General features: G+C 50.8%; 1 protein-coding gene across 4 annotated transcripts in view; it reads left to right on the top strand.

Annotated features, from left to right (window-relative positions):
• BCL11B (BCL11 transcription factor B) overlaps positions 1-24,645 on the top strand; it is a 103,212-nt gene that overhangs the window by 70,842 nt on the left and 7,725 nt on the right. The window lies entirely within an intron of this gene.

Below are 24,645 nucleotides of genomic sequence, written 5' to 3'. Positions count from 1 at the left end.
ATGCCAGTGCTGGGTGTGAGCAAGGAGACACTTCTGGGATGTGCCAGGGGCAGTGCAGCACCAGGGACCTGGGACAGGGTGCACAGAGACGGCCTGGGTGGCTGCTGGGGGCAGAGCAGGGTGAACACAGGGCCAGGACAGGGACTGGGGGCAGGTCTGTTTCCCTAGGGAGCAGCCTTGTCATGGGAGGTGGGGGCTTCTGGCTGTGTGACCTTGGACAAGTTACTCCACCTCTTTGAGCCTTGAGTTTCTCATCTCTAAGCAGGGAGGAAGCCCCCTGTGGGATGGTGATGATGATGACAGCGATTCATGTTGCCGCAGGCCTTCATCAGGCTCTAGATGAGAGGGGAGCATTGTCCCGTCACCATTTGTGTCCTGCCCTCCCTTAAAACAGTATTTGGACTGTTAATTGTGTGTGACAACTTTTTAACTACCGACCACTCTTCAGCCGGTGAGGGTCAATTTGCTTTTCAGGCATTCTTTACAATGAGCCTTGGTTTTGCTTCCAGGGTGAGAAATCCCTGGCGAGGGTTGTGTTTTCCTCTGTAGAAATGATTTGCACGGGCTACTGCCCACTTCCCTCGGAGAACTGGGATCCTCTGCAGCTTTGATCCTGCTCTTAGGAAAATGCTGGAGGCCTGGTGGGGGGTGCTGTGTGTCCACTGTCCGACCTGCCTTGGTGCCCTGGCTTCTCCTCCCATGCTGCGTCTGGCTGTGCCACTTCCCCAAGCCAGCAAAGTCTGGTCTGAGAGCATAAAGGATACGGAGGCTGGACTTCCCCTGGCCAGCCTGTGGACCACTGGGGGGCTGCTTCCCATGCAGTTTGAGTCAGCAAATATTGACCAGGGGCTGCTCTGTGCCAGGCCTCGGGGGAGGGCTCCAGGCCCCGAGGTGAGCCACACGCAGGGCAGTCTCTGCCCTCTGGAAGCTTCTTGTCCAGGACTTGCCGGCTCTCATTCCATCCTGGGTTAGCTCCAGTAGTGGCTGTGCCAGCCTCCTGCGCCATGCCAGGGACATGTGGCCATGGGGGTCTGTGACCCAGCCCTGGAGCTGGCATTTGCAGGGCGTCCAGATGGGTGGGCCATGTGGTATGAAGAGAGATGCCCCGCCTCGCTGCCTCATGGGCAAAGTGGCATCCCTGGGCCCAGGCAGAGATTTTCTCACCTCTCTGAGGGACAGATGCCCAGGCCCCCAGAGGAGGCCTGTCGTGGTTGGAGGGCTTCCAGATGTCAGCAGATGCCTTGCCCTGCAGGGCCAACTGTGCCTGTGATCTCGGGCACTGCCCATGTCCCCTGGCCCCAGCCATGGATATTGGCTTCTTAGCACTTGGCCTGGCACGGCCCTGGGCTTTCTGAGTGGGAATGACAGAGCTCCAAATGGGGCTTCAGCCCAGTCCCCTTCCCCTGCCCATTCGGGGTGGAATCTGAGCTCCCCAAGACTGACCAGCGCCTGTGCTCCTGCACCAGGACAGCAGGCTCTTCTCTCGGCTGCGGACCCCTGCAGCATCCTGGATTCCCAAATACTCACAGTGGGCCTCATGGGGTTTCACTGCACACCCGTGATGTGTGTCAATAAGACTGTTTAAAAAAAAAAAAAGACGAGAGTCCCTGTCTGTGGTGGAATTTGGTGCCTTTTGAAGCCGAGGGATGGAGAAGTCAGGGGGAGCTCTTTCACAAGAAATAGACTCTCATATCTTGGGATTTGGGGAAACAGAACTGGTGAGGTTTTTTTTTCCTTCCCAGGCACGCTGTATTATTAAGACACTCTGTCTTATAAGGGATGTTGGATAATTAATCCTGTGGTGAGGAGCAACACCAACAAGCGTTCGAATATATTTAAATAATGAGGAAGTTCTTTAATGTGGACCCGTAAAATAATTGTGGGCCAGTGGCATGAAAAACAAGAAGATCCGTATTTATTGAAATGTACTTTTCCCCTTTAGAAGACAGGGATTTTTCTTTTGTGTACACACACACATATGCATGCACACACGCACACACGTGCACGTGCACACACACACACACACACACACAGAGCATTTAGCCAGAACCCTGCTAAGTCTTCTCCCTTTTCAGTCAAAAAGAATCAATTATGCCTTGTGGTCGCTTTCCAAAAACCACTTTTGATTGTGTGATTTTGTTTCAGTCGAGAGCGCTCCAATCAGTCCCTCAGAAACAAGAAGGGGGAAAGAACCCTCTCACCAAATATCTGGGCGTCTGTGCAGATTCTCAGCCATTGAGAATATTGACAGCAATCAGAATTCCTCGGCTGTTGAAACTTCGCCTCTAATTGAACTGGGAAAGGTAAACCCAGATTCAGGGCTCTGCACGCTGTAATTGCAATAATTTAATTTAGCTATTTAACCTGTAATTCAGTGGTATTTATTAAGGAGCATGGGAGAAAATGAGGCCATTAGGAGCCAGAGATGAATACATTGAAATGAAAATGAACACTTCTAACTGCCAGTTGACCTTCGGTTTGTAGCAGTTTTTATTAGGCTGGTCACGGTAATTACCAGGACGTGGATCAGGGAGGAAAAGCGAATAATTCGGTAATGAACATTTTTATTCATTATCTCACATTTTCAGGAAGCGGACAAGTATCGCAAAAGTATCGGTGATGCTTCCTTTCTGTTTGTTTTTTTAAAAAAATGATTGTTTGTGGACAACGGCCCCGCGCAAAGCGTCCCTCGCCGTGAGCAAGTGGTGTCCGGGGAGTCTGAGCGAGGCGCTCTGGTGTGTCACGGGGCTGGGGTGCACTTGGGGACGGCTGACCTAGTCTTCCTGGGAGGAATGCAGAGAGTCGGAAGCCTGCTAGCCCCATTCACCAAAGAGTTTTCTGAAACCGTTGATTAAGTGGAAAGTTTTTTGCTGTGCTGACCGGGGGTGGGGTGGAACAGGTATTCTCGTGTCTTAGGATTAGCCCAGATGGGGCTGTTCTAGTGAGTGCAAAGCAGTGCATTTCGGAAGGTGCGGAAGGTGCGCTCTGTTTGGAAGGCTGGGGGTATGGCTGAGAATGTGTCGCGAGACCTTTCATACCATTCAATCCGGGAATTCTACTTCCAGGACCACGGCCTGAAGACTAACCAGGGACACGCATAGGCTCATACGTATACACCTGCAGGGTCCCTATAATCGTGGAAAAGAGAGCGGTGAAATAAACATGCCCCAGCCATAGGGTGGAACATTACCCAGCAATTGAAAATAATGATGTCAGGGCACTTCTAGCGATGTGGGAAAATGTCAAGCACAAATCAAAACTGTATACAGCAGGAGCTCAGCTGTTTGAACTGTACGCAGCAAGAGCTCAGCCGTTCGATGTCTGTGTGTTCTTGTCTATCTGCATCCACAGGAAAGGGACCGAAAGGAAACATTGACATTTTAAGAGAAGTTATTTTGGTGGATTATATTTCCTTCCATATCCTTGTTTGTACCTGTAAAGGTTTCTACAAGAAGAAAAGTTTCCTTGAAAATCAGACAGTGCAGTGACACTGATCTCAAAAGTTGTAGCCACTTTTGCTCAGTGGAAAGAAAAGTTTCTAGCTGGGCACCCTGCATCGGCAGCCTCTGCCAACCTTGTGGTTTCATTAGCTCCTCCTCCCACTTCCCAGAAAACCATCCAGCCCTTCGATGGATCAGGGGGATACACACTAAGCCCACGCGTGTCAGCCAGCTGTGATGGATAGCTCGCGTCCTGTGCATTTGGGAGGCATCGTCTCTTTATTGCTCTGATTTCCATACCTGGCTTGCGGCTTCAAATTGGAAGTCAGGGGCCTGCACAGCAGAGTCTGCTGTCCTCTTCTGGGGCTGGGGGTGCATGACCCAGAAAGGGGGACACTTGGTGAGGATGTCTCCCTCGCACGCAGCTGTCCAGTTGATGGCCTCCGTCTCTGAGTCTCCGCTCCAGCCGTCTGTCTGCTTCGTTTCTGGCTGTGGTCATTTCCTTTCAGATAGAGACGTTAGAAATAATCATATTCTATTCACGCAGCAAGGAAGAGTGCGTGCGGGGTGTGTATCTTGGCGTTGTCAGAAGAACCTTATTACATAGGAGGCGAATCCTCCTCCCCACAGCAAGGGCTTCATTTCCTCCCTGGAGCACCCCTCACCACCCTCTGACACCCAAAGGAATGAATGAGAGGCTTGCCTCGTGAAAAAAAAATTCTCTTTCCAATCTTCAATTTTCCAACTTCACTCATTTTCTTTATTAAGGGTACTATGGATATTGGAAAGAAAGAAATAAAATGACAGCTCTGCCCTGAATCCAGAGTGGGAGACCCTGCTTTGCATACTGACTTCAGCTGACTGGCAAGAGAGGGGCCAGGGGTGTCTTTAGGCCCTAGAGCAGTGTCTGGCACACACTGGATCCCTGTAGGTGTCCCCTTCTGCCCTGGGGTCCTCTTCTTACTCATCTGCTCATTGCTTCTGACCCACTGCCACCAACTGTGTCCCTAGACAGTGCCCAAATTCAGACCATGTTAGCAAAGGGATGTTGTGTAGCCTGATAAGGGTGCAGGCTGGGGAGGTGGAAAGGCATGCATTTAGCTTCTGGTCTGGTGTTGGGCCTCAGTTCCTTCACCTGTAACAAAATGAGTATGCTTCCAGGTCTGAGAATAAACTCCCTGGAATTATGCATGTGAAACCTTCGGGCCAGGTTCTGAACATGGAAGGAAACAGAACATGGAAGGTTCTTGGTAAATGTTCCCTTTCCTCCTTCCAGCCCTGAGCCTCAACATCACCATGTGATAATCTCAACTGGTGAGGATCCTGTGCAGCCTTGGTTGAGAAAGCGCCTGGTTTATGAGGTGCTCATGTGAAGGTGCTCGGTGTTCGAGTTGTATCACACAGCCTTGGCAAGCATTTGCATTTTTTGAGCGGGTGGGTTTGCACACTCCCTGCACACAGAGCTCCTGTTCCGTTTGCAAGGTCCCCTCTCTTGTGGACACAGGTGTCCTCTCTGATGGTGGACAAACATCTATCCAGTATGCAGCTGGCCGGTGGAACTGCTGAGGCTTCAGCTCCTGGGAATCTTGGGGGGCATCTGTCAAGAGAGCCGCAGACAGGGAATGGTCAGGGCACATAAGCCGCTGCAAAGTGAAAGCTGCTGTGGCCTAGGACCTTAGGTTTTCAACCCACTGGGAACAGCTTTGACCAGGATAGCTGGGGACACAGAGCTATCTCCCTGAAAGATGGGCTGGCTGGCCTGGCTCGGGAGGGGAAGGGGAGGATGCCAGGACATTGAGGTCCTCACGTTGGAGGAGAGGCCGGTGTACCCCCAGCCCCTGTTTTTTTCAGGTCCACAGAAGGTATCACGGTGCTGCGCCCCAGTCACCACTATGATCAGAACACTGCTGTCCTCGCTCGTGTGGAGGAACTTTGGAACCTTTCCTCCCCTGGTTGCCTGGTTACAAGATCATCTGTCATGTGTTCCCCGAGAAGAGGGCTTGGCTGGGGGGCAGCATTGGGAGATGGTGTTTGCCGTTGGGAATGCAACAAGCACCTTCGATTCTATCTAATTCCCATTTATATTATGCCGGACAGCCCCACCACCCAGCTGCCCTCTCGAAGCCTCGGACCGCTGGGGTTTTTTTGATGCATGAATGAAGACTGGGAAGTGGGCCAGGACTTGGCTCATGGGCTTCTTCATCATTTATTAGCTTCTAGTTTTAATTGTTTCCCGACTTCTTTCCAGATATTTATCTAGGAAGAAATGTCAGTTCTCACTGTGCCACGCAGACACAAGGGGCGGGTGCAGACTGCAGAATTTTAAGGGCTCTTCTGGGCAGCAGGCAGGAGGGCTGTGTCAGCTCAGTCTAGCAGGTGTTGGCTGAGCACCTACTATGTGTCAGATGGTGTTGGGTGGTGAAGGGTGACAGGAATGACTGGGACGAGGCTCCCACTCTGTAGGGGCCTGTTATCCTTGGGGGTGGGGTGCTAGCTCGAGGAAACTTACTTATGCTTTATTTTGAGCACTTCCCATGCTGCAGGCCCTGGGATGGATGTAAGCTGTGTATCCTCGGGTGGGTTGCTTTACCTCTCTGAGCTTGGATCCTCCATGTGGAATCCAAGGCATACGAGCCTTGTGGGGGTTCACGAAGATACACTGAGGCACTCAGCAAATGCTCAGCAAGGGCCAGCCATTGTTTTGGGGGTGCAAAGCCCAGTGCAGTATCCTCGCTCGGGGTACTGTGGTGTGTGGTGGGGTGGGCAAGGATAGAATGCTGGGTGCACCATTCGCCTTCAGCATTCTGGTGTCATCTGCAAAATGGAGGTGCTGGGAGAGCCCCACAGAGGAGGTGTGGGGAATACTGGAGAGCCCTGGGAAGCTTCTCTTCCTTTTCTTCCAGAGGAGCCCTGGGTCAGAGTGGACCACTGTGTTGGTGTCTGTGGTGGATTTGACAGTGGGGCTTGAAAGTACAGGTCAGGAAGCCAGGTAGTTCGCTCCGCAGATTTTCCTGAGAACGCATCTCCGCTTGCTTTAGGTTCTTTTCAGTCCCCTGATCATCTGGGCAGAAGAGGAGTCTGAAGGCTTGAGTTCCTGCGCCAGCCTCATCCTTGGGCTGTGCGACCTCAGGAAGCCCTTTCTGCATGCTGGGCAGCCTTCGTTTTCCCATCTGTGCACCTGGGGGAGATGGCCCTGTGCTAAGGTGACTTATTGGTGGAAGGAGCAAGGGCAGGCTGGCTGGACCTGCCTTGTTGCCTGGATGGCCTTGGGTAGACGCGCTTTGTTCCTGAGCCTTGGCTTCTGCACTTGGGAGCTGAGGTAAGATGGGATCGTGGTAAGGACTGACCAAGGTCCTACTGGTCGGGTGCCCGTGGTTCAGGCCTGTCTGCATCCTTGGGGGTTGCTATTATCGAAGGCCGTCTGCTCCACGGTTGAGACTGCTTTTGAGCCAAGTCATCCAAGCCTGGGTCCCAGCTCCTTCACTTCCTGTAGGACCAGCCACGCAACCTGGTTGAATCTCACCTTTCTCCCCTGAGTGACAGGGAAAATATTAGCTTCCTCTGGGGGCCATTTTGCAGACAAGGCCTTTCACACCGAAGGACAGATTCAGAGAAGTTAAGCACTTTCCCCAGGGTTGCCCAGCTAATAACTGCCGAGTCACGGCTGGTTGGGAATAGAACCCCATAGTGTTCAGTCCTTTGCTCAAGGTGCATGGGCAACACTGGATGGGGTTCTGGGTGGCCCACAGGGCAGAAGCCGAGAAGGACAGAGCTCTGGCCATGCCTACAGGCCTCTTCCTGGCCCTGCCACCCCCTAGGGGTGTTGTCCAGGAGCACTGGCTCCTTGGCGGGCCCATCTTACCAGACCTGGGTGTGTTCCGTAAGCCAGTGCAGTCCGGGGAAGGCCTTGGCGGTTTGCTGACTGTGACTTCTGCTGCTGGGGGACAGTCCGGGGCCAGCAGCACTTGCTCTGTGCTGGGGCTGTGAGGAGGGAGGACAGGTGTCCAGGTGGTCGCCCTGTCACCTGCCCTGAGCTTCCTGATATTTCGTCTTCTCCATCATGTTTGGGAGAATTCATGTGTGGGGTCATGCACGTTTCTCACGACATTCCCATTCCTTGCAAAATCACTGAATTTGCCATTTGCTTTGGGGCCATATTGGCTGGCAGAAACCATTGAAACCCCCAGTGCCCCCATTCATATTGACAAGCACTGGGGCCAATAAAATGGCTGGATCTCATTGGCTGGAGCACTGCTTTGGGATGGCTGCAGAGAAGGGGGAAAAATAAAATCCTTCAGATTGGTCAGCTTGCTTTTCAAACAGGAGTCTACAAACGCATTTTAGATTTGGGGTTTTTAAAAGACAGATCCCTTCTGAAATTTGGCCAGAAATGATTTGAAACAAAATGATCACAGACTTGATGAAAAAGAGGTGCTATCAAACCCTCTTCATGGTCTGGACCAGAACTTCTGTTGGCAGTGGGGTTCGTTAGTGTGTGTGTTTGGCTGTTGGTTTCTCTATTTAGTTGCATGTATTCTTATTATCTTAGATTTGGCTTTAATCATTTATTTCATTTTTTTAGAAGGGAAACTTTTTTTTTTTTCTCCAGAAAAAAGAGGTAAGAGGATTGGGAGGAGGGTCTCTCCTCTGCAGCCGGAATCTGAGTTCTGTGGCATGTTGTACCAAGTTGATGGCTATTATTCCCCGAGAAAATAATGTCCCTTTTTTTTTTAAACTTCCTTTTAACATTCTGCCCTTGGCATCTGTTCTAGGCATTGTGGACGAACGTAGACTGTGTTCTGACAATGGGTTAAAGCAAGCACTTATTGAAAAGCATTCTCTACTTAATTACATTTCCTTCTTCTGGAAGCTATTTTAATTTTTTTTATAATCACATGTTAATTGTGTATTAGCGGGGCCTTTCTGATTAGTTGAAAACATAATGAAACCTTTGTAAACAACATAGAGAGAAAGAAAGAGGAGTGTGCGAACAGAGACAGTGGTGATGAGCCAGTTCTAAGAGGCCGAAATCACTACATTTCTGGATGCCAGGGAGGGGCTGAAATTGTACCTGGAAGGCCCCTTTTGAATGACGACTACTTGGTGGCAATGGCTGACCACGGTGGCTGATCAGTGACAGAGAGGGGTTTGGGGGTTTGTTCATGAGCGGTCCCATCTCATCTTAGCCCCTCTTAGCCCCATCCTGCTGTCTTGCACTCATTTATTCACTCATTCATTCACTTATTCACTTATTCACTAATTTACTCATTCATTCATTCACTCTTTTATCCACTTACTCATTCACTCATTCATTCATTCACTCATTTACATTTTGATCATTAAATAGCATTCTCTATTGAGCACTGACCAGAGGCAGGACTCTTCCATGCACGCTCTGGAATCTTCTCACATCCTCAATACAGGTGTCACTCGCATTTATGGATAAGGAACTTGGAGCTCAGAGTTGAGCTCACTCATTCATGTTCAGCCAAGGCTAGGAAGCAGGAGAATCAGATCTTTCTGGCCCACAGCCCCAGCCCCAGTGTGGTTCCCAAGTTGCCATGTCCCTTCCCATCCAAACTTCAGCCGGTCTGGTACACCTGGTACCTGGCAGGACAGCAGGAGGGTAGAGGAGGCAGCGGGGCTGGGCCTGTGTGTGTGTGGCGAGGACGAGGTGAAAGGTAGCGCGCTGTGGTCTCCAGAACGTGCCGGCATTGTTTTATTTTCCGCCTTCTAACGAGAGCCACGTTTCTTGATTGAAAGCACCAGCCCCAGTTTACAGTCCCTATTGTGGCGAGCGGGGCCCCGAAAGCCCTGCTCTGTTCCCCATTTAAAGGGCTGGGCTTACAGGGGTTTTGCAGTTCCCAGGCTGTTATTAGGGAAGCGTGGCTGGGGCGCTTAAAATGAAAGTGCTACTGTATGCGAGAGCCAGGTTCACCGTGTGCGCTCCAAGGAAACGCTGCCAAGACAGTATTATGAACAGCCGCCAAGCAAAACACACGCATTCCGTCCAGTGGAGCCAGCACTGCTGCAAATAGAGGAAAAATTGACTTTCTGATTTGGAGTGTTTCTACAACTAAGAAGAATCACTCCAGTGATTGTTCTAAAAATATTCCGGAGCTAGCACGTTCTTGAAGGCCTCGGAATTCTGAGCGTCCCTTAATTGTACTTTTTATGTAATCTCTCTGGATCGTGTTTTTTAAAAAAATCACTTAAGCTTGCGTGGTCATCCTCCTCCCCCCGTCACCCCACATAAGTGTTGATGCTGCGTGAAAGAGTGGCATACGCAGCAGAAATTGTATTTTTATCTCTTTGACTTCAGGAAGTATATATTTGTTTTTCATCTCCTGCAGCCGCTGTTGCAGGGCTCACAGCTGAGCCACCAAATCTAGGGCAGCCCCTGACATCCCTGCCTTAGTGGCCAAGCCTAGCTCTGGAGGGAAGTCACTCGGAGCATTTTTTTTTTTTTTTTTTTTTTTTTTTTGGTGGAGGGCTGCAGGCAGGGGGGTGCTGACAAATGCAGTCCCCCTGCCCCCTCTGCCATTTCAGGCTGCCTTCCCCCTTCACGAGGCGCGGAGCTCCCTAGGAGCCCCGGATTCTCAGCTCCAGGCAACTCTGGAATTCAAATGATTTCTACAATGATGAAATTGACTGGGATTCCACAGTTTCTTTATTGCCAGAGAAGTAGATGGTGTGGGCCCCTCCTCTTCTCTCTGTCTTTTCAATTCTCTCCACCTCTTTCTCCCTTTCCCACTCTCTTCCTGACTCCCCACTTTCTCTTTCAGTCTATTTTTTTTTTTTTTTTTTTAGATTTAGGGGCAGTCCCCACAAGGAAGCCAGTGTTTAAGTTGACGGGTGTGGCCCAGGGCTGCCCACTTTTGGGACAGTTGCTATGTGGACTGGCTCATCCTTTGTTGGGGAGATGTCCTGTGCATCGTAGATGTGCAGTGGCATCCCTGGCCTCTCCCCACTAGATGCCAGTAGCACCCCAAGCCCAAGCCCCTTCAGTCTTGACAATCACAAATATCCCCAAATATTGCCGCAGGTTTCCTGGAGGGGCAAAACAACCCTCAGTTGAGAACCACTGTCCTAGGCTGTTTTTTTCTAACTGACAACAACCTGGAAAAGGCCTGGGGGAATATTAGTATCTATTTTGAGGTTCAAGAATAACCAATAATAAAAGAGTGGAATCAAAGGCCTTCCTTGAAAATTGGGACTGAATTCCCATTGTTAGATTTTACCCCCAAAGCATATTTTAAAAAGAAGTAACAGGATGACCCTAATTTGAGGGTGACCCCCCCGTGTGGCCGAAGCGGGCAGTGGGAGTGGAGGTGGTGAGCTGTCTGTCACAGTCGCACCTGTAGGAGTTGGAATGGCCAGGTAGGTCAGACATCTGTACCTTCAAACAGTCGAGCAGTTTTTCTCTGAAATATTTCCCATGCCGAGCTTTAGAACAACTCTTCTTTCTAGAATTAGCTTACTGATAGCCTTATTGGTGAATGGATGCTTTTGAGAAATTTGCCAGTGGTTTTGGCAGTGTGTGTTGGAACTTTCTCAGTTTTACTGCCCTTCCTCCCTCCTTTCCTTCCTTCCTCTTCCCTCCTTCCCTTAGAGATTTTTTTCCCCATTGTTAGGAATGGGACTTCACTTAGAAAACAAAACAAAACAAAGGCACAGGCAAGTGCCTTTTTAAAAAAATTAGTATTTATTTATTTCTATTTGAGACGAAGTCTCGCTCTGTCGCCCAGGCTGGAGTGCAGTGGTGCCATCTCGGCTCACTGCAACCTCCACTTCCCGGGTTCAAGCGATTCTCCTGCCTCAGCCTCCCAGGTAGCTGGGACTACAGGCGCATGCTACCACGCCCGGCTAGTTTTTTTGTATTTTTAGTAGAGACGGGGTTTCACTGTATTAGCCAGGATGGTCTTGATCTCCTGACCTCGTGATCTGCCCGCTTTGGCCTCCCAAAGTGCTGGGATTACAGGCGTGAGCCACCGCGCCTGGCCCAAGTGCCTTGTTTTAAAGACATGCTGTAACTGTTTCTGTGAATCATGTTATGTGGCTTTAAATGTTGGCTCATTATTGGGACACCCAGTAGGGTCAGGTGCCAGGTGTCATTGCATCCATCAGCAAAACCCGTCTTTGGGAAATCTAGAATTGGATTGTCAGCAGGTGCTGTGCTGGGCTTCTTGGAGTGCCTTGAGAGTGATTTCCTGGGCTCGGCCCACACCCCTGCTTCTGCGGGCCAGCCCAGCCAGCCTTGAGGTGCTCCTGCCACTTGGAATTCACAGAACTCCACCTCCCCTGGGCCTGGACCTCTAGGCTTCACATTCCCTAGTGCCCATAGTCCCCGATAAGGGTCATCTTGGGGGCCTTCTTGCCCCAGGTGCTCCCACACAGTGTGGGCAGCAGTTTCCCAGCCCTTCTCATCCCCCGCTCTACCTCGTGCACTCCCCTCTGGCTTTGTCATCAGCCTGGCCTCCTTCTGCCCCTTGGTGTGGATGATGCCTTTATCCTGCCCTCATGGGGTGGGGGGCAGTCCTGGGAGAACCAATGGGCACAGCTGCTGGGGCCGCAGGCTGGAGCCAGCGTTGTGATTGGATCCAGCTGCTGACCCAGTAGCCGCCAGGCTGGGGTGTTGGTGTCTGGAGAGGGCCGTGTTAGGAGCGTGGGTGTAACTCCTTGTCGACATTAGTTTCTCTCCTGCACACTGTGTGTGTGGGTGTGCGTGTGTGCCCACGTGGACGCACACATCCCCCTGCATTTTGTGAACTTGCATGTGTGTGTGCATGTAGTGTGCGTGCAGCTTTTCTCTTCCATAACCGCCCATGGTGGCGTTCGGTGCATCTTAGAGTCCTCTGATGTTCTAGCGGCACCAGGCAGCTCGGCTGCGCATCCGGGCACCCGGAAACTTCGGTAGTGTCAGGCTGTGCCTGGCGAGATGACCACGTCCCGGCAGCCAGCAGCGGCTGGAGGAAGCTTGGCACGGTGGCAGAGGCAAAGCTCCGCAGAAGTGCCGCAGGTTTTTCATATGGAAATGTGAAATAATGGGGTGATTAAATAGAGCTGTATATTAAAGTACATCTGACATTAGAATTACCATAATGTGCTGTAGCCTTAGGCTGAGTACTTTATTTGCCATCTGCGTCGGCCCAAAATCCCCCGGGGAAGCGCTAAAATATTCTGAATAAACTCAGCTCGAGTTCTTATTGAGAGTAAAATACCATTTGTGGCACGTCGTATTGATTCGTCTTAATTGTGGTGCAGAAAAGAACATTCACTGGCTGATGACTTTTGTGCTCGGTGACAAGCTGGCTGGAGTTACTCTAGCACTGCAGTTGGTTAACCTGGGCCGACAGCGGACTCGGCCAGGCGGGCACCTGGGCTCCAGCCGCGGGAGCCGCAGCGCCACCCCCCGCCCCAAGCCGGTGGCACAGCTGGGGCTCCCCACCAGCCCCTGGCCCTCCTCCCGGGAGAGGGTTGGGGAGAAGGGAGCCCACTGGGGGGGGCAGAGGAAATTCACACCCTGCCCCTCAGACCTCTCCCTATGGCCAGCCTTGTCCTTCCCCAGAAAGACGAACTGACCTGCTGGGGACAGAGGCCACGGTTTCAGCCCTAGCCCCAGCCCCGGCCCCGGCCCCAGCCCCAGCCCCAGCCCCAGCCCCAGGCCAGCCATTGGTTGGAGAGATGTATTCTGCATATCGAAGGAAACAAAACTAACAAAAGAAAGGAAAAGAAAAAAGAAGGAAAAGAGCCTATCCACCCGGGCAAACCCAAGCTTGGTTAGTTACTGGTTAGTGGTTGTGGGACTGGGTAATGGTCTCTGAACCCCACTGGGGGGAAATTACTTGCAAAATGCATTAAAGATAAAAGAAAACACTTGGTGATCCAAACAGTGTTCCCCCCATTCATAAGGTCCAGTTTTTTACCCTATAATTGCCTATCATTATACACAATTTAAATATTCAAACATTCTCCACAAACCCTGGGCTAGCATGTTTTTATTACAAATTCAGAACAAGGGAATAACCTTTAACTTCAGAGACAAATGAGACAAATTTACAAGTGCATATCTGCTGTTTTCTTGTGCTTTATCAATCCCCGCGGACCGGAACACTTTTGCTCTAACGCCACTCAGAACAATATACATATATTACTACTTGTTTGTAGTGTGTCAGTAATGAGTCCCCTCTGCATTAGCTAACCTATATAACTCGGTGTCGAGGCTCTCCATAACGTCAATTATCTCCTTGGAGCTAAACGTACACTCCATTAAAATGAGATTTACTGCTCTGCCATACTTCTTGGGGTGGAATGTCGAGATTTTTTGTGGATTTAAAGAAAGGAAAGATGGAGGCTTGCCTGGTGAAGGAAGTCGTGAATTATGGAGAGGGGAGACTTCCTGTCTCCAGGAGGAGGAGGAGGAGGAGGAGGAAGGCCTGCATGGGGTGCTTCTGGGGAGACTGAGATCCCACGTGTGAGTGAGAAACAGCTACACACTGGTCCCCGCTCACACACCTGCAGCCGACTCCTGGCTTTTCTTTTTTTTTGCCTGTTTATCTCCTAACTCCCTCTTTATTTGTCCATTAAATGATAAGGATGGTTTGCTCTGTGCTTCTCTTTCACATTCTCTGCAAAATTCCTGTCCCCAGAGTTCTAGAATCCTTTCAGAAAACTCTCATGTTGGGCGGCGTGGGGGAACGTCACCATCAAAGTGAGCTCAGCTATCGGCCCACCAAAACCCACCGGAACAGCGTAGGCCCTTTTCAGGGAAGTTCACAGAAAGCAGATTTCAAGGGACTCTGACAACGCATTCTTTATTATTTCCAGTGGATTTCAGTGCCTTATCCGAAGGGGGGACCTCTAAAGACAACCTCTAGGAATGTGCTGTAGCTTTTCACAAATGCTGCAGATGACTTGCCACATGGAAAATTGCTCTGTGCGTCCTGCCCTGGCTCTTCCATCTTACTGACAGACACCGCTGTTTTCACCCTGTTCCGTGATACCCCTGTGGCTGGCAATGTTGCTTTATTTTGGGGTTGGGTGGCTGTTTCCTGAGCCTGAAACTGCACACCTGGGCTAACCAAAGAATTGAACGGTTGAAACACAGACTGTTTTGGGAAATCTCGGGTGCATGCAGCCATAGTTCAGTTTTAATACTTCCCTGTTCCACCAACAGCCTGGACTGTCTTGTTTCTGAAGGTGGATTCACAGGCCTAGGGTATTCAGATGTGAGGCTTGCTGGAATCGTTGAACTCCTGCTGGAGAGGGTAACATAGAAGCCACCTTCCTTGCTAGTGATCTTCATAGACTGGATTTTAAGTTTCATTCCTTTATACCTTATGATTTCGCAGCTTGGGAAGGGTGGTCCTCTGAAGGGTTCACCTGCATCCTTTTGTTATATTGAGATTTTCCCTTATACTGAACAGTTCTTGACTTGCGTAGGCCTTGAGTGTGGGCTTGAAATTTTTCATGGACAAAATAGGAAAGTTTTCACTATGATGGGATTTACAGCAATGGAATTTGCTCTATATCCAGCTAAGTTTCTTGTGTGTTTTCAGAACCTCCTCCTTTTCAATTTCACCTTTAGTTCTTCCTTTCTTTGAGTCTGGAGTCCCACCTCCGCCTTTGGGCATGCAGTACCTCTGTCAGGCATGCCCTTTCCCTCCCTTCTCTGCATGATGCACTTTTTTTTGAGACGGAGTCTTGTTCCATCACCCAGGCCGGAGTGCAGTGGTGTGACCTCGTCTCACTGCAACCTCTGCCTCCCAGGTTCAACCAATTCTCCTGCCTCAGCCTCCCGAGTAGCTGGGACTACAGGCACCTGCCACCATGCCTGGCTAATTTTTGTATTTTTAGTAGAGACGAGGTTTCACCGTGTTGGCCAGGCTGGTCTCAAACTCCTGACCTCAGGTGATCCACCTTCCTCAGCCTCCCAAAGTGCTGGGATTACAGGCGTGAGCCACTGTGCATGATGCACTCTTATTTTCCCTTCTGAATGAACACCAGGGTCTCTTCCTCGGAGAATCTTTCCTGGTCCCCCCAGGATGTCAGCCTCTCCCTCCTCTGGGTTCCACACTGCTTGGCACACCCTTCACTAGTGACTGAGTGGCCTGAACCCTGCCTAGATGTTCCTGGAGTCATTGGCCTCTTGCTCTAGACTTTGGGCTCCATGAGGACAGACCTTCATTTCTTTGTGTGTCCCTCCTCTTGGCATAGGTCCTGGCACAGAGTGGACACATCGTGCATCTGTGAAGGAAGGGAGGAAGGAACAAGTGAATAAATGTTGTTGAGAAGTTGACGGTGAAGCCGTGCTCTCATTTCTTGCTGTAACGATACCATTTCTGGGTTGCCAGATGCAGTGAGGTCTTGGGTCATCCTGATACTCTTCCAGGGCTTCCCTGGGAAAGCACCTCGGGAGCAGGGTGTCTTCTGCACACCTAACACTTACCCTGGGTCAGGAGGGCGAGTGTGTGGGAGTGAGGACAGCCCTGTGGAATGAGCCAGGCCTGCACTGGATGGAGACCCCTTTTGTGGAATGCTCTTGGGTATATATTGGCCTCTCCGGTTGCATTTCCCATTTCCCCCGAACTGCCTCATTCTACAGCAAACAGAGCTGCTTTCTCCGTCGCGTGGCCCAGCACCCTGCACCTTGAGTGTGCTCACACAGCTCCCTACCTTGCGGACCTTTCCCTCCTTGGCCTGGGCACCTCCGGTTCTCTGTGTCCGGCTTGAACATTACTTGTCATATAGTTTTTTTTTTTTTTCTTTTTTTTAAGGCAGAGTCTCACTTTGTCACCCAGGCTGGAGTGCAGTGGTGTGATCTCAGCTCACCGCAACCTCCGCCTCCTGGGTTCAAGCAATTCTCCTGCCTCAGCCTCCTGAGTAGCTGGGATTATAGGTGCGTACCACCATGCCCAGCTAATTTTTGTATTTTTAGTAGAGATGGGGTTTCACCATGTTGGCCAGGCTGGTCTCCAACTCCTGACCTCAGGTGATCCGCCCACCTTGGCCTACTAAAGTGCTGGGATTCCAGGCGCGAGCCACCGCGCCCGGCCTCATCATGTAGTTTTGCTGCCTGCCTCCTCCCCAGGTGCTCAAAAGTCACTTGAGGTTTCTGCGTTGTCTGACAATTCTCTGTGTCTACAGTTTAACCCACTCCCACTCCCCGACCCCCACCTATGACCCTGAGGGAGGAAAGCAAGACTCACTGGCGTTTTTGTGCAAATCTGGCTGTCAAGGGGAATGCTGGGGCTCTTTGTTTGAGGGGTGTAGGCCCAGCTTCCTAGGATTTTTCTCAAAGCCTGAATTAAGTCCAGGCAGATGAAGCTGCACAGCTCACCTCTGATGCAGGGGTCCCATGAGGGTAAGTGGACGGTCACCCAACACTATGGGGTGAGCGAGGTTTTCTCGCTGTGTGCAGCCTCTTTCTTCTGGGCCATTTCCTGCCCTCAAAGGCCTCAGCTTGGCCTCCCAGGCTGGCTTGCTGGCAATCCTGGGTGCAGGCGGAATGATTGCACAGGGCTGGTTCAGGCTCCTTCCCGGGGCTGGTCACCGCAGGGTCTGCCATCCCTGTGTGAGGGGCAGCCAGTTGTGAGTCTGGACCCAGCACAGGCTCTGGGGTCAGACGGACCCGGGTGTGCATCTTGACTCTGCCACTTACCAGCCCTGTGACCTGGGGCCCCTCACTCAGCTGTGATGAGACTTAGTTTCTTTTCTCTAGAGAACCTGGGTTAAAACCCACTTTCCAAAGTGGCTGTGAGCATCCACCTGAGAGCAAAAGGCCAACATTGGCACGTGCAGGCTGTAGCCATGCTGAACACACCAAGGTCAAAGACAAAAGATGACAGTTCAGTATGGTGATCAGTATGAAGCAGATCTAAATACAATGCTGTGGAATGCTGAGGGGATTAGACTTGGGCTGGATCTGAAAGGATATTTTATGGGGAGAGAATAAACGGCAGGTATTCCAGGAAGCAGGAATGGCACCGGCAAGGGCATGGAGGTGTGAAAATGCGCTGCCCAAAGGGAGGCACCGAGAGGGCGAGCGGGCAGCTCATGGATGTGTGCAAAAGGCAGGCAGCAAGTGGGACCGGATCCCAAAGGCTGGGGTGCCTGATACATCGTCCTGGGTATCAGGGAGGCCCCACCAGCTCTGTGATTTGGGAAGATCTGTCCCTGGTTCTGGGGTGGGTGGTGGCATACTGTCTTGGTTCTGTGTGGAGTCCCCTGGGATTCTGGCATGCTTTGGTGGTTGGGATGCAGCCGGCTTCGGGGTGGGGGCAGTGCTGGGTGTGTTCTCTGCTGGGGAAGAGAGGCCCTTTGTTGAGAGTGCTGAGTGGAGCTCTGCTCTCTGCAGGGGGCCCGGTGTGGAGGGCGGCATGTGCACTGTGGAGTTGCAGTGTCCTCCCAGGTCTGGTCCTTGTCTTGGTAGGACTTCAGGAACGCTGACCATGAGAAAACGCAGAGAAAGTCCCAAGTTCCAGTCTCTGTCACCTCCCGTGTACCCAGTGCCTACTGTATGTGGCTCCCTATTTGGGGTATTTTACCACGACGAGCCCTCATCCTACAGCGAACGACCCAGGAAGGCAGGTATTGTTTTCCCTGTGTGGATGAGGACCCTGAAGCCCTGTGATGTCCAGCAACTTGGCCGGAAGTGTCTGGGCTTTGAAGTGGGTCTGAAAGGAACATGGCTCGTGCTGGCAGGAGGCTGAGAAGACTCCTGGTCTGTCGGATGTCTCGGCCGCTGGCAGTCCTGAAGTGCAACTTTGTGTTAGTCACCATGTTGCAGGCTGGTGTCCGAGCAGTCCCCAAGACCGGCGCAGTCCCTGTCCTCAAGGAGCTTGGAGTCTGGAAGATGAATTTTAAATAAATAAGCTAAGGTCAATAATTTCTTCTTGAGCAACTTATCCAAGTTCTCTGGGCTTCCCTTATTTCTTCGGTCAATGGTCACCGTGTGTAGAGTTAGGTGGGGTCTGAATGAGGTGATGTGGGTAGGAGGTCTGGCATCATGTGGGTTCTGAACCCCCAAGTTGAGTCAAGCCCTTGAATTCTTCTCTCTCCCAGCACCCTGAACTTCTCCTAGCGTCACTCATAATTTGCATTAAATAATGGAGTGGTTACTGGGGGTTCCCTGTCTCCCCCTGGAGTGTGAGCTGCACCCTTAGCTACCAGCATAGTACCTAGCAGATGAAGGGGGCCCAGATCCTGTTTGTTCAGTGAATTAATGAAAGTCAGATGTAGACAAAGTTCTCAGCAGAACACACAGTGCTACCAAGCTCATTCAGCCCAATCTATTTTGATCCCACATTTACTGGATTTACATCTACTGAGATCCAGGGATGGCAAAGAGGTGCAGGCATGCTTTATTTGGCAGTGACTGCCTGGAGCCTGGGGTTAAAGAGGAGTCCAAGGCCTGGAGGGAGAGTGCGGGGATGAACTGGCAATGTCTACCACAGGCCTTGGTGTGGGGGCAGTGGCTTTCTTAGCCAGAGGCTGGCTCAGCACATTACCACCAGAGGAGACCATGTCTTATTGGTCATAGTACCACTGCTATTACCATCAGCACTTACACCCCTCAGTGGGCCACTTGCTTTGAAAGGTTTTTCTCTTCTAAATGGCATCTATTATTTTTGCCATGAGATAATCAGCATGATTTCATGGAGTTACTGCAATTCTAGCCAAAAGCAACACATCTTGACATTTTTGTTAGTACGTGGGCTGAAATGAAAGGTAAAATACTGAGGCCCAGGTAGCTAGCCCCATCCCTGCCCAGAGTGTGTCTGCTGCTCTTCTGACCCAGCGTTTATCAGAACAGCATAACAAGAGCACAGGCTTTACCGTGGGCAGCTGTGCAGCCCCAGGCGGATCCCCTATCTCTTCCCGTCCTCAGTTTCTTCATCTGTAAAATGGTCATCATGACGGTGGGTACTGCAGGGGTTGTTGGAGCAGCATGTGAGGTCCTTGGTGTGCTTAGCTCAGGCCTGGCAGGTGGTAAGGATTTCATAAAGCTTTCTTGTTACCACTGTGAGTGTTATTTCCCCAGTTCCGCCTTTGTCTTGGAGAGAGCTGAGGTTTCACGGAATGCATTTGGAACAGGCAGGGATGGTTATCAATTCTGCAGATGGCTGTGCCCAGAATGATATAGACACGAAACTTAAATAGACCCCTGCGGTGCCCAATGGACATCTCCTTTCTGACGTCATGAAAGAGGATAGTTTTTAAATGAATAAGGAATCTACACATCTGAGGGATAACACTGATAATTACGATCATTTTGGAACTGTGGAGACGGCATCTTTAGCAGACGGATTCTGGAGGCGGACTGAGTGGTTGGCCGGTGAAACCAGCCATCTCCTTGGGTACTGGGTACCCTGAAGTCCAGAGCGGGGAAGGGAGCTGCCACAGGGGGCCCTGGGATCTGGTTTCCCATCCCTGGATTTGGCCACTTTGGTGTCTGCCTCACGAGGTCCCCAGTGACGTGTCATACCCAGCAGGCTCGCTTGCTCGCTCTGTGAAATGTCTCCCCTTCTCCTCTCCAGGGTCAAGGCCTGTGGTGGACCTGACCGGGTTCCAGTCAGACATCATCAGTGCCTTCCACTGGGAGGACACTCACAGCGTGGTGGGAGAACCTCCCTCGTGGCCATTTTCATTGTGAAACAGGCCCTGACGATAAATGCCTCAGGTGGTGCTGTGTGCCGAGGCGGGGCTGGAGCCCTGCTCAGGGGTCGGGAAGCCTGAGGAGGAGCGTGGCCTGCCCCTTTCTGGCCGTGCCACTTTGCTTCTCTGAGCATCAGTTTGCTCGCGTGCCAGCTGGGATGCAGTTTTCGCCTGGCCCCCCTTGAGGCCACAGTGAGAAAAGATGGTGTGAGTGAATGCATGGGAAATGCCACGCCTAGTGTAAAATGTTTTTGCAAGCTGTAGAGGGGCCTGTAAAGACAGAACCCAGTTCTTACTTTAGCCCCCCAACCTCAGGATATCGCCCCGGGCCCTGCTTGAGTCGAGAGGGTGTCTCCTTGCTGCTCCTTCTCGAACAGCAGTGGGCCACTAAATCTCACCCAGGCAGGAATGCCCTTCCCTTTGGTATCACTTGGCCTTAGGAGAACCCCTATCAATTATGGCCTTTTCATTGGATAATAATTTCAATTAAAGGTGTGTTTTTTATTGAACATCTCTGATACCTTTATTGGTATTATTAGAGTAGCCAGCTTAATAAGGAGGAACAATTATTTAAATGCTCATAAAAAAGCCTAATGGCAGAGGGAGAGTCACATTTCATTGCAGGAGTCCAGCTGCACGTCGGTTCCCAAGCATCATAATAAAAAACGATGTTTCCTCAATGTTTGCAAGTCTCTGCTTCCCTAGAACCTCTAATGCATGAGGCAAGCTGCATTAAATGTCCTCCAGGGTTTCATTATTGCTGGAGTTATACTGAAAGTCATCCCTGAAACATCCATGACCAGGTACAAGGATGGATAATAAAAAAACAAAACGTGCAAACCCCATCGTAACGCCTGCATAGCCATGTGCGATTTATAGGCTGTGCCCACATACAGGAGCTCATTCGGTCTCCCCAGCCCTCTCTGGAGCCAGGTATATTATTCCCATTCTACTGATGAGGAAGTCAAGCCTCAGAGAGGTTAAATGAATTGACTGAATTCCTCCTTCTGCGAACACCAAGGCAGAGGGGTATGGACGCACTGCTGTTGTCCAGGGTTCTCATGACCCAGGGTATTGCATTTGAGAAAGATGTCCCGGGGCTCTGTCTAGAGCCAGTGGAGCAAAGAAGATCCAGTGTGGGTTTCTGTCAATGGATACAAAAAATGTCTGAGAAAGGAAGAAGGATGGAAAGAAGCAAGGGAAGACGAGGCCCTGGGTCTGAGTCGCCAACCGTGACTTAGTGAGCAAAGTGTAGCTGACGTTTCTAGGTCTGTAGGCCAGGTTTGATGTTGCTGGGTAAATCGCTTCTAAATAATCTAGGCCTTGACCTATCAGTGGGAATCTCAGCAGCCTGTCTGGGCCGCTAGCATAAAGTTGTCACCCCTCTCCACAGTGCAGCCTCCAGCTCACCTGTGGGCAGGTGGCCCTCAGTTCCTGGAGGGGGGTGACAGCCAGGAAACATCTGGTCCTGGGAAGGGGAGTGGGCCAGCCCCCAGTCAGAAGCAGCCTGCTCACCAGGGGTCTTTTGCTGCACTTAAAAATGAGCCGTCCAAGACTGTGTGCCATGTGTTTAAAATATTTAGCGAGTTTTCAAATAGAAAAATGTTCTGAGTGGCTCTTCAAAGACTTTCTGACATTGTTCCATTTCTAAAAGTGAGCAAGCCTCATGCTCAGGGCTACTTCTGGGCAAGAGATAACCATGGAGTGATAATAAGGAAATGAACATTTTATTAAAAAAAGAAGGGAGGGGGAACTGGAAAGAAAGTTGTCTAGGGTGGGCCTCTGAGGGCTGGGTGATTTTTAGGATATCGGAAGGCTTCAGATCCTGCACTGGAGGCCATCGCCTGAAGTGAAATCTTGCCATTGTGCAGAGGGAAGTATTGGAACCAAAGCGGTTCACGGACACGGGTCCAGTAAGAGCTTCCCAGGCAGGACAGGTGGCCCTGAAATCCAGCCTGATGAATAAACATCGCTCTTCTCACCTGATGGTGAATTACGGACAGGTAATGCCCTCCCTATGTTGCTCCAAGTTAGTTTTAGAAGCTTTTTTTTTTTTTTTTTTTTTTTTTTTAAGATGGATTCTCATTCTGTCGCCCAGGCTGGAATGCAGTGGTTCGATCTCAGCTCACTGCCACTTCCATCTCCCGGGTTCAAGCGATTCTCCTGCCTCAGCCTCCTGAGTAGCTGGGATTATAGGCATATGCCACCACACCCGGCTAATTTTTGTATTTTTAGCAGAGATGGGGTTTCATCATGTTGGCCAGGCTGGTCTTGAACTCCTGACCTCAAGTGATCGGCCCGCTTCGGCCTCCCAAAGTGCTGGGATTACAGGCGTGAGCCACTGTGCCCAGCCAGAAGCATTTAAAACAAACAAACAAGAAGTGGAAACACTTGAGCTCTTTAGCACTTGTAGCTACCTGACTTCCAGTAACTGCCCTTTTGAGTTGAAAAACCTGTGACTTGGCCATTTCGGCTGTAGAGCCGCCTTCACTGCTGGCCTGCCTAAGCGCTCTGCATTTTCCTCTGATAGCCATGTTCTTTCCTCACCAGCCACGGAACTTTCTAGAAAATCTGTGGCCACCCAGATCAAGAAACAGGAAGTGCTTTGGAGCACTTCCCAGGGAAACAGAGATGATGAAAAAGAGATTGGGGGAAGGGAGGTGGCCTGACTTGAAAACATGAGGAACTAAAGCGACGGAAAGCTGTGAATTGATTAATTAGAGTGGGTGAAGGGCGGTGCAGGGTACAGGAACGATCTTTAATTTGAAGATCTATAACCCTGCAGCAAGGGGCACTTCATTTGTGTGATTAGCTCCTGTGTCAGAAAAGGACGTTTATCTAGCTTCTTTTTTTATTACTTATTTATTCTGCCTTGTTCCCAAAAAGGGTGTGAGGAGTCGTCTAAATATGGCTTCTGGCCAGCTCTCCTATGAGGCTGTCTGAGCTAAGGCGTGCTGTTCCCCAAGTACAATCACTAATAAGTGTAGGACAGAACCAGGGAAGCTGGGCACTTCCTCTGTTTGCCGAGAGTGCACAGAGCAGGAGGGCTGTGGTGTTGGGGTGGCCTTACAGGGAGAATCGCGGCCACCCAGGGCCTTGGGAAGGCGTCCCTGCCCTATCTTAGGTGGGGAGGTTTCCCCTCAGGGGCTCTTTCATGGGAGAACTGAGTTACCTGGATGACTAAGAGAGGGAAATGACCCAGACACCCTGGAGAAAGAAGACAGCCTCAGAGGCGCTCCTTGAGCTGTTTTTAAAAGAGGGATGAGGCCGAACTTCAGAATTCCTTTTTCATTTCTGTCCTCCCTACCACCGTCTTCTCATCACCAAACACACAGAATGGGAGAGGAGAGGGAAAGAATCCCTATGTAATGCCAAACTTGTAACAGCGTGGCTCGGTTTCTAGTGTTGGTGTCCTGGGCCAACTGGTTCTGAGGTCGCGGGGGGAGTCTCCACCCTGCCCCTCGGACAGCACGAAGCCTTCTGTGATGCTGCAGGCATGGGATGTCTTGGGGAGGTCCCAGCCCCTCAGAAACTGGCAAGTCCAGTTTCAGGCAGAGGCACAGGCCACACTCAAGACTGAAGCCCTTGGATGGAATTCAGGGTATTTGGTCCCCGAGTCACTCGATTTTTAAAAGATGGTTTCCAAACGAAAGTTTATGTGCCTATAAACACTGCTAAGAGTGCAGCCTTCCAGAAACATAATTAGTGGGTGGAAAACAAAAATGCTGTCTGCCTAGGATTTCAGAAGGCCTGTAATCGATTGGTGGAGAGGGTGAGACAGGGGACTGTTTTCTCCACTTCCCATGGCAACTTACCGATATCGGGAAGGGTCATTCATTTGCACGTTTGACTTCACCAGAGCTTGTTGCTCCTGTACTTTAGCATCTGTGTTAAAATCTTCCAGGTAGATGAAAGTTTGAGAAAACAAAAGGGATCTTTCAAGATCTCGCATGCCATGTCTTCTGCTGGATCTGAGCTGGGATTCTTGTTCCTCTTGCATCCCCAGCTAGTGAGTGCAATGCTGGAAGATGGGTCCTGTCTGCACCGTCTCTTTTATGCAGAGCATTAGGAGAGGTACATACTGGAAAAGCGGCGAGCTTCACCCCCAGGTGCAGGAGGGCACTTGCAGGATGGGTTCCGGAGGAAATGTTCAGCCTCCATTTTGTGATTGTCTCAGTGATGGACACAGACGATGACGTTTTGGCTCCATACCACGAGTGTTCGCTACAATTTGCTGCCCGTGTCACCAGAGCCAGTTGCTAACACATCAGCATTTGCCACTGTTCATCCTGACTGCCCTGTCAGATGTGAGGATGTTCTTTCATTGCTTAGTATTCTGGCAGAGGACTTTGAAAGACTCATTTAGGCCAGTGTGCCCCCGCCTTCCCTAGGGTCTGGAGGTGGAATTCCAAGCGGTGTTTGGGCGTGTGTGTGAGGACACGGGGTGGGGGCAGCTGTCACAGTAGTAGCGGGTCTTCACAGCATGTTAAATTTCTTCTGTTCCTACGAATCCATATTCAGGTGTACAGTGCTTTCTGCACAGACGGTG

This window comes from Pan paniscus, chromosome 15, assembly GCF_029289425.2.
Source record: "Pan paniscus chromosome 15, NHGRI_mPanPan1-v2.0_pri, whole genome shotgun sequence".
Classification (NCBI taxonomy): domain Eukaryota; kingdom Metazoa; phylum Chordata; class Mammalia; order Primates; family Hominidae; genus Pan; species Pan paniscus.
The sequence above is the reverse complement of the archived record's forward strand: the minus strand, read 5'-3'. Positions and strand labels throughout refer to the sequence as shown.